The 7,529-nt window shown below is 34.9% G+C and overlaps 1 pseudogene; it reads left to right on the top strand.

Annotated features, from left to right (window-relative positions):
• Nucleotides 1-488: 488 nt before the first annotated feature.
• LOC145126582 (peroxisomal fatty acid beta-oxidation multifunctional protein AIM1-like) lies at nt 489-4,984 on the top strand (annotated as a pseudogene).
• Nucleotides 4,985-7,529: the final 2,545 nt, after the last annotated feature.

Below are 7,529 nucleotides of genomic sequence, written 5' to 3'. Positions count from 1 at the left end.
AGGGCACCTATCATAAAAAGTATGTCGTGTAAATGTGTCATTTTATATTTTTTAGAAAGGCGTGTTCTCCGTTGTTTTAATAATCTATGGTGGGAAATGAAATCCCAAAAAATTAAACAACCGCCTATTCATCTCCTTCTTCTCCTTCTAAAATCCTCTAACAAAAAACCCTAATAATCCTTCTTCGCCTTATTCATCTCCTTCTTCTCCTTCTAAAATCCTCAAACAAAAAACCCTAATAATCCTTTTGAAGCAGCCCTCTTCATCTACCTCTGCATTCTCGCTCTCTCTCTCTCTCTCTCTCTCTCTCTGGAAAATCCTAATCACCCTTCTGGTTTTCTGAACCAAGTTCATCCGCTCTTGCCTCCGCTCCTATCGGACCACCACAGTTCCCCACCGGAACGCTAAAACAATAGCCATTGATGCACCACTTCACTACCTTTCATTCTGCTCAATGTAATGGCCTTCTAGGGTTCGTTATGGAGATGATGGCCACCACTACTACTCCATTACTCACATGTCGATCGACAATGGAGAGATCAGTTACCACTATCGTCGCCGTCATCTGACCTTCACTTAGTTCTAACAAAAAGGAAAAAAGCGAGGTTTGTGTATTTGTAAACCCAATATAGAAATTTTTGGGTCCGATTTTTAGGGATTACCATATCACTCATCTCTCCTCTCCGCCACCGTCGCCGACCCACGCTCCGCCCGTCAACGATACCCATCTGATCCTGCTCCTTCTTGGTCCAGTCCTAAAAGGTACATTCTTTATGTTTCTTCTGTGTTTGTATTTTCACTTCTTGATCAATTGAGAAGAATACAAATCAAAGTAAATTTATTGAACACTGGGAATGGATTGGAACAATTCTTCTTTGAATTATAATAACAAATCAAAATAACCAGATGATTAAAATGAGTATGCTAAAAACTTGATAATTGTTTTGTGTATATTTACGATGTTTTAGTTACTAAATATCGAAAATGGTTATAGAAGTAATTCGACTTCTACAAACCCTGCAACCTCTCAGGTTCAAAATGAAGATGCTATTGATACTATAGAGAAGCTTGGGGCCCAAAACTTTTCACCTTCTGTTACATCTTTTGCTAGTGCTGACATGGCAGTAAGACAACGGCCACATCAGAAGAAGTATAAGCTGAGAACTGGTCATGTTAATGTGTCCCATTCTCATAAACCTGGTAACAGGGAGCACCCAAAAGCTACAGATCAAGAAACATGTGACAGTTGGCGAAAAAAATGTTGTTTTAGCCCCCCACCCCCCCCCCCCCCTCTTTTTTTTTCTTGATATTTTACATTTGTATAAACCTAATATGCTTTTGATTTCTGAAATAAATTGATTTGTGCAGGGGAAACGAGGCTTATATGAGTGGAGATTTATTAGAAGTTGAAGTATGTTATTCAAATGGTATTAGTTCAATACAACATATAGAGACACCTGGCGTTTGTATACAACCTCTTCTTTTGTGTTATAGCAATCGTGCAGCTATACGCATGGCTCTTGGAAGAATGAGGGAAGGTCTAAACGACTGTAGAATGGCTGTTGCATTAGATCCCAATTTCATGAAGGTCAACTTAAGATCTGCAAAGTAAGATTTCTATCTGTCAGTTACTTATGAGATAGGAAAAATCATAATCTAATTATCTTTTTACATCCTATTTTCAGCTGTCATTTACGTATAGGAGAGGTAGATGATGCATCATACTATTATAACAAATGCTTGGAGTCTGAGGAGATCGTTTGCTTGGATAGGAGAATCATAATTGAAGCTGCAGAAAGCCTGCAAAAGGCACAGGTAACTAACTACATGGTTCATGTAGCTTTGATGCATGTTTTGCCTTTGAAACTAATTTCCCAAATTGCCCTTGGCAGAAAGTCTCAAATTATCTGAAGCTGGCTGCAGAGATTCTTGAACAGAAAACACATGAGTCAGCAACCAATGCATTGGGAACTATCACCGATGCTTTGTCAATAAGCTCCTATTCAGAGAAACTACTTAATATGAAAGGAGAGGCTCTTCTCGTGGGTACATAATCCTAAATTCTTTTTTATTTTAAATTTTTACTCACTTGTAGTTCTTGTAGAATAATGTTTTCTATCCATTACTTTTGGTTTACAAGGAGCATATATTTACTAAATTTATAGTCAAACTCGTACGACTCCATGACTTAATTTCATCTCTCTTACTTTATGAAGGCATTTACAAGGAGCATATATTTACTAAATTTGTAGTCAAACTGTTACATGACTTAATTTCATTTCTCTTACTTTATGAAGGCAAGAATGGAAAATTTTCAGGTGGATTTGACATCAATGTTTTTCAGAAAGTTCACAAGACTGGTATGACTTCATTATCCATCATATATTCAAGAAGCTACTAATCTATTATGTTCCTCAAATCCATGTTGAAACTTTAACCATTGTCATTGCAGGAGACATTTCTCAACTACCTGATGTATCTGTTGCCCTTGTGACCAACACAATTGAAGGTTTTTACTTTCAATTTATCTTATAGTTTTTGTATTTATGTCTACATTTCTTGACACAATTTCTTTTTTTTTCTTTTTCGGGTACACCTAGATGCCAAGAAACCCATAGTTGTTGTTGTACAAGGACTTGCACTCGGGGGGTGGCTTAGAACTTGCAATGGTTTGTAGTTTTTATGAGTCAAATTATTTAAAAAAAATAGTTATTGTAAATGTGTTTTAATGTATTTGATTCATGTAGGGATGCCATGTGTGTGTTGCAGCTCCAAGAGCTCAACTTGGCTTACCTGAATTCTCTCTTGGAGTTATGCCAGGCTTTGGAGGTATGTCTGAATGAATCATGTTTAAAAATATCTGAGAAATACAAAACACATTTGAGGAAAAAGGAAAAGGAAAAAAATAAATGAGGGGATGAGGGCAAAGTTGTAAAAAGGTTGAAACTTGACATGAATAGCCTTCTTTTTCTAACTTTCTTTGTTAAGTCATTCTTTTTTGCATCAAGTCAAAAAGAAATACATGTTTCTTTTTTCCCCTATTAAGTCCTATATGGATAAAACATTGTATATGCAAAGACAAATTCTTTTTTAGACTAAATCAGTTATCCGAACCTGATTAATTGACCATTTTAGCCTTTCTGTTTAGAAATGATGGTAAATAACAACACAACACCTTAGTTAATATGATTATACAAATGGGATTTCACTAAATAATGGAAAATATGGTTTTCAAGGTACCCAAAGACTTCCTAGGCTTTTGGGATTATCAAAGGCAATTGATATGATGTTGGTGAGCACATCTCTCCTCTCTCCTCTCTCCTTGAATACTATTTAGTATTTACTGATTATGAATATTTAAACAAATCGATGATATTAATTTATGAATCTTGTTTGTAGACATCTAAACCAATACTCTCTGAGGAAGGGGAAAAGTTAGGTCTCATTGACGCTATTGTCCCTCCTCAAGAATTGTTGAAAGTGGCTAAGAAATGGGCATTAGACATTGTTGAGGCCCGTAAACCGTGGGCCCGCTCTCTTCGTCGCACAGACAAAATCGGGTCCCTTTTAGAAGCACGTGAGATTATTAAAGCTGCTAGACAACATGTCAAATGTACATTTCCCAATTTGCCCCAACATCAAACTTGCCTTGATGTGATTGAGGATGGTATTTTTCATGGAGGGTATGCATGCGTTTTGAAGGCATTTTTATTACTTCTTTTTTGTGTTTGGATTTGTATTTTGAAAGTGATAAGTGATTTGATACTAGTTGTTACTTATATACCCTGATTTTATCTAGAGTAAATTACAAAATGGTCCTTGTACTTTCTGATTAAAAAATTACCTAGTATAGTCAAAACGTGAAACCCTTTTCAATGTTGATTCTTTTTTCAAGGTTTTGGTCCTTGGAACCTTTGAAATAAGGACCAAAATGAAGAAAGATTTCATTTTTGGACCAAACGCGGTTAAATCAGAAATCATAGGGACCATTTTTGTAATTAACTTGTTTATCAATTACTTCTAATAATGCAAACATTTTGTTCCTCAGGAGGTGAAGGTGTTCAATGAGCTTGTTGTTTCAGACACATCGAAAGGTCTTGTTCATATATTCTTTGCACAATGTGCAATTTCAAAGGTAATTTAAACCTTTTTCTCTTATTTTTTTTTCTGAAATATCAAAATTTCTAAAATCTAAACTTGGTTTTCTTTGATTTTACATTTACAGGTACCTAAAGTTATCGATGTTGGTCTAAAGCTAAGAAGTGTGAAGAAAGTTTATGTGATTGGTGGAGGTTTAATGGGGTCTGGAATAGCAACTGCCCTTATCCTTGGTAATATAAAAGTTTTTCTCAAGGAAGTCAACTCTGAGTATCTTCAAAAGGGAATAAAAACAATAGAAGGTAGTTAGTTATCTCTTATATTTTGTAGCCAGTTTATTATGTGACTTATTGGTTATATATTTGATGACTTTTTCAGCAAATGTTAAAGGATTGGTTGCAAGGAAGAAGCTACCACAGGGTCAAGGTGAAAAGGCGTTGTCATTGGTTAATGGGGTTTTGGATTACTCACAATTTAAAGATGTAGATATGGTTATAGAGGTATGATCTTTAAAAACACATAAAATGTAAAGTTTATAAAAGACATAATTTGGCAACTCTATTTGTGAATACAGGTTGTAATTGAGAACATTCCTTTAAAGCAAAAGATCTTCAGTGAAATTGAAAACATTTGTCCCCCTCATTGCATTTTATCAACCAACACATCCACCATTGACCTCAATTTAATTGGAGAAAAAATAAAATCTCAAGATCGAGTTATTGGGGCACATTTCTTCAGGTTACATGACAAAATCCATATGTCTACATCTTATAGGCAATTTTGAACTCATATTAACTTTTTTTTAATTTTTTTCTTATTAAATGATTACAGTCCAACTCACGTGATGCCACTACTGGAGATAGTTAGAACAGAAAAGACAATGTAGGGAGAAATTACTTTCCAGCCACGCCCGGTGGTCAGCCGCCCATGACACCAACTTCAACATTTTTACGTGGTACACCAGCTGGCAAACCAATGACATGAAGGATCATGTTATATAGTTAGGGATGTAGTATCAAGTATATAGTTAGGGAAAACCCTTTAATAACAATGTACTATCAGATTAATATCAATGTATTTCAATTTTTGATAACTTGTTTGACATGATGTTATTGGATCAAATTGATTATTTTGGTATATATTTGTTTCCATAATTTTGTATGCGTAAATGAATATCGTAAAGGCACGTCGTAAATGCATATCGTAAATGGTTGTTGAAGTTTATGACACACAAATGCGTATCATCTTCATTTATGACAGGGGCTTTAATGATACGCAATGTGTGTCATAAACGTGCGTCGTAAGGTTATGACACGCAAATGCGTGTCGTCTTCCTTTATGACAGGGGCTTCCTTGATACGCATCGCACGTCGTAAATGTGTGTCATAAATTCGTGTCGTAAATGCGCGTCGTCTCTCGTTATGACAGGGCCTTCCTTGACACACATTTGTGCGTCGTTTGAGCGTTTTACGACACGCATTGCGCGTCGTAAAAGGCTGTTTTTCTAGTAGTGGGCAAACTTGGGTAGAATTGAGTATTTGACCAAGGATTGGCCTCGGTTTGGTTTTAGAAAGTTTGGGTTGGTTGTTCTGATGATGAGGTAGCTGATGGGCTTCTGTTGAGTAATTCAGGTGAGTTGGCTCACTATATTGTAGGACACTACGGATTGTATGTGCTTGTAGTCTTTGTGACTCCTGCTATATGCATGTATGCATGTGTGCCTGCTTCCTAAATGTATGTCGGGTGAAATAGACTAGTACGGTTGAAAAATATTAATTGAGTTGAAATAGACTCGAGGGTGAAATAGACCCGAGGGAGAAATAGACCTAGTACAACCTTGTGCTGACATATGAGTTGAAATAGACTTGGGGGTGAAATAGACCTGGTACAGTCTTGAGCTGACGTATATGTATTGTATACGATATTTTGGGGATCTCACTAAGCTTTGTGCTTACAGTTTATGTTTAAAATATTTTCAAGTACTTCTGGTTTCAAAATGAAGGGTCGACTTGATCGCACTGCATCCCCTAGAGAATTACTATGCTTTGACTGTTTATGATTTTACTTTGATATTTTGAGAATACTTTGACTCTAATCGTCTTTTGGAATAATGCATGAATGATTTTGACTTATTTAAAATAAAAAAATTTAATCGGTATTTTTAGGACGTTACATAAATCATACTATATGAGTTTCTAGTTGTTATTCTCTCTAGAAATATTATTTCCATAAATAATAATTTCCCAGTTAGTTGTTAAAATATTATTTTCATAAAATAATAAAATTTTCAATTAAATACAAGTGTTGATATAATTTATTATTAATCAAATTGTAATAAATAATCAATAAGTAGTAACTTGTTATAAGTTGTGACCCTATAGAATCATATGTAATTAGAAAATATCATTCCATGATGACTATTATGCATATAGATCTTTCAGGTTGATTTTGGTGCAACAAGTCATGCTTGCAAGGATCTTCGTTGGTTTCAAGATTGTCAACCAATTGAAGATAAATCTGTTGTGAAGATGAGTAATGTTGCAACTGAACCAATCAAAGGATTAGGAGTTTTTTTTTACTTAATTTTACTTTTGGAAAATGTTACTATTTAGAAAATGTGTTGTATGTACCACGGAACAAAAGAATCTCTTATCTGAAGTCTTGATGAATAAGTGTGATTATAAACAGTTGTTTGAAAGTGACAAGTATATCTTGTCAAGACATGGTACTTTTTTGGATTTGGTTATGTATGTAATGGTATGATTAGGTTGAATATTAATTATCCTTCTTATTACGATTCAATTTGCATTATTACACTTAGTACTAGCAATAACTTAAGTAAGTCTGAATTATGGCATTCCAGACTAAGACATGTTCAGTATAAAAGGTTAAAATATATGTTTAAAATGAGCTTAATACCTATTTTTCACATGAAAAATGAAAAGTGTAAAACTTGCATGTTAACAAAGATCACTAGACAACCTTTTAAGGATGTTAACAGAGAGAGCATGTAACATCCAGTTTTTGATTTCGGGTTAGCAGATCATAATTGGATCGAATAAAGGTCTTGGGCTTCAAGGGAAGAGAGTTTAGACCCTATTTGGATGTTGATAATGTTGTTTAAGTGATTTAAGCGCTTGAATGGTGCTTTGGAGCCAAAGGGCAAAATGGGAAAAGTGAGATTTAAGACTTCTTGCATGAACTAATGAATTTAGTTCGGTATGTTTTAAGTAAAAGGTAATTATATAGAATTTTGGGGCTTATTAATACCTTTGTGTATATATATATCACCAAAAACGGAGTTGGAAAAGTGAAAACCCGTCACCACGGCGTGGTGAGAAGTTCATCACGGCTTGGCGTACTGTTTGGCCTAAGCCCATTAAATTAGGGATTTGCTCCATATTTAAAGGCTTGATTCTGGATTTTAGATC

The sequence above is a fragment of the Lactuca virosa genome, chromosome 7 (assembly GCF_052849685.1).
Source record: "Lactuca virosa cultivar CGN04683 chromosome 7, Lactuca_virosa_CGN04683_v6, whole genome shotgun sequence".
NCBI classification, from domain to species: domain Eukaryota; kingdom Viridiplantae; phylum Streptophyta; class Magnoliopsida; order Asterales; family Asteraceae; genus Lactuca; species Lactuca virosa.
The sequence above is the reverse complement of the archived record's forward strand: the minus strand, read 5'-3'. Positions and strand labels throughout refer to the sequence as shown.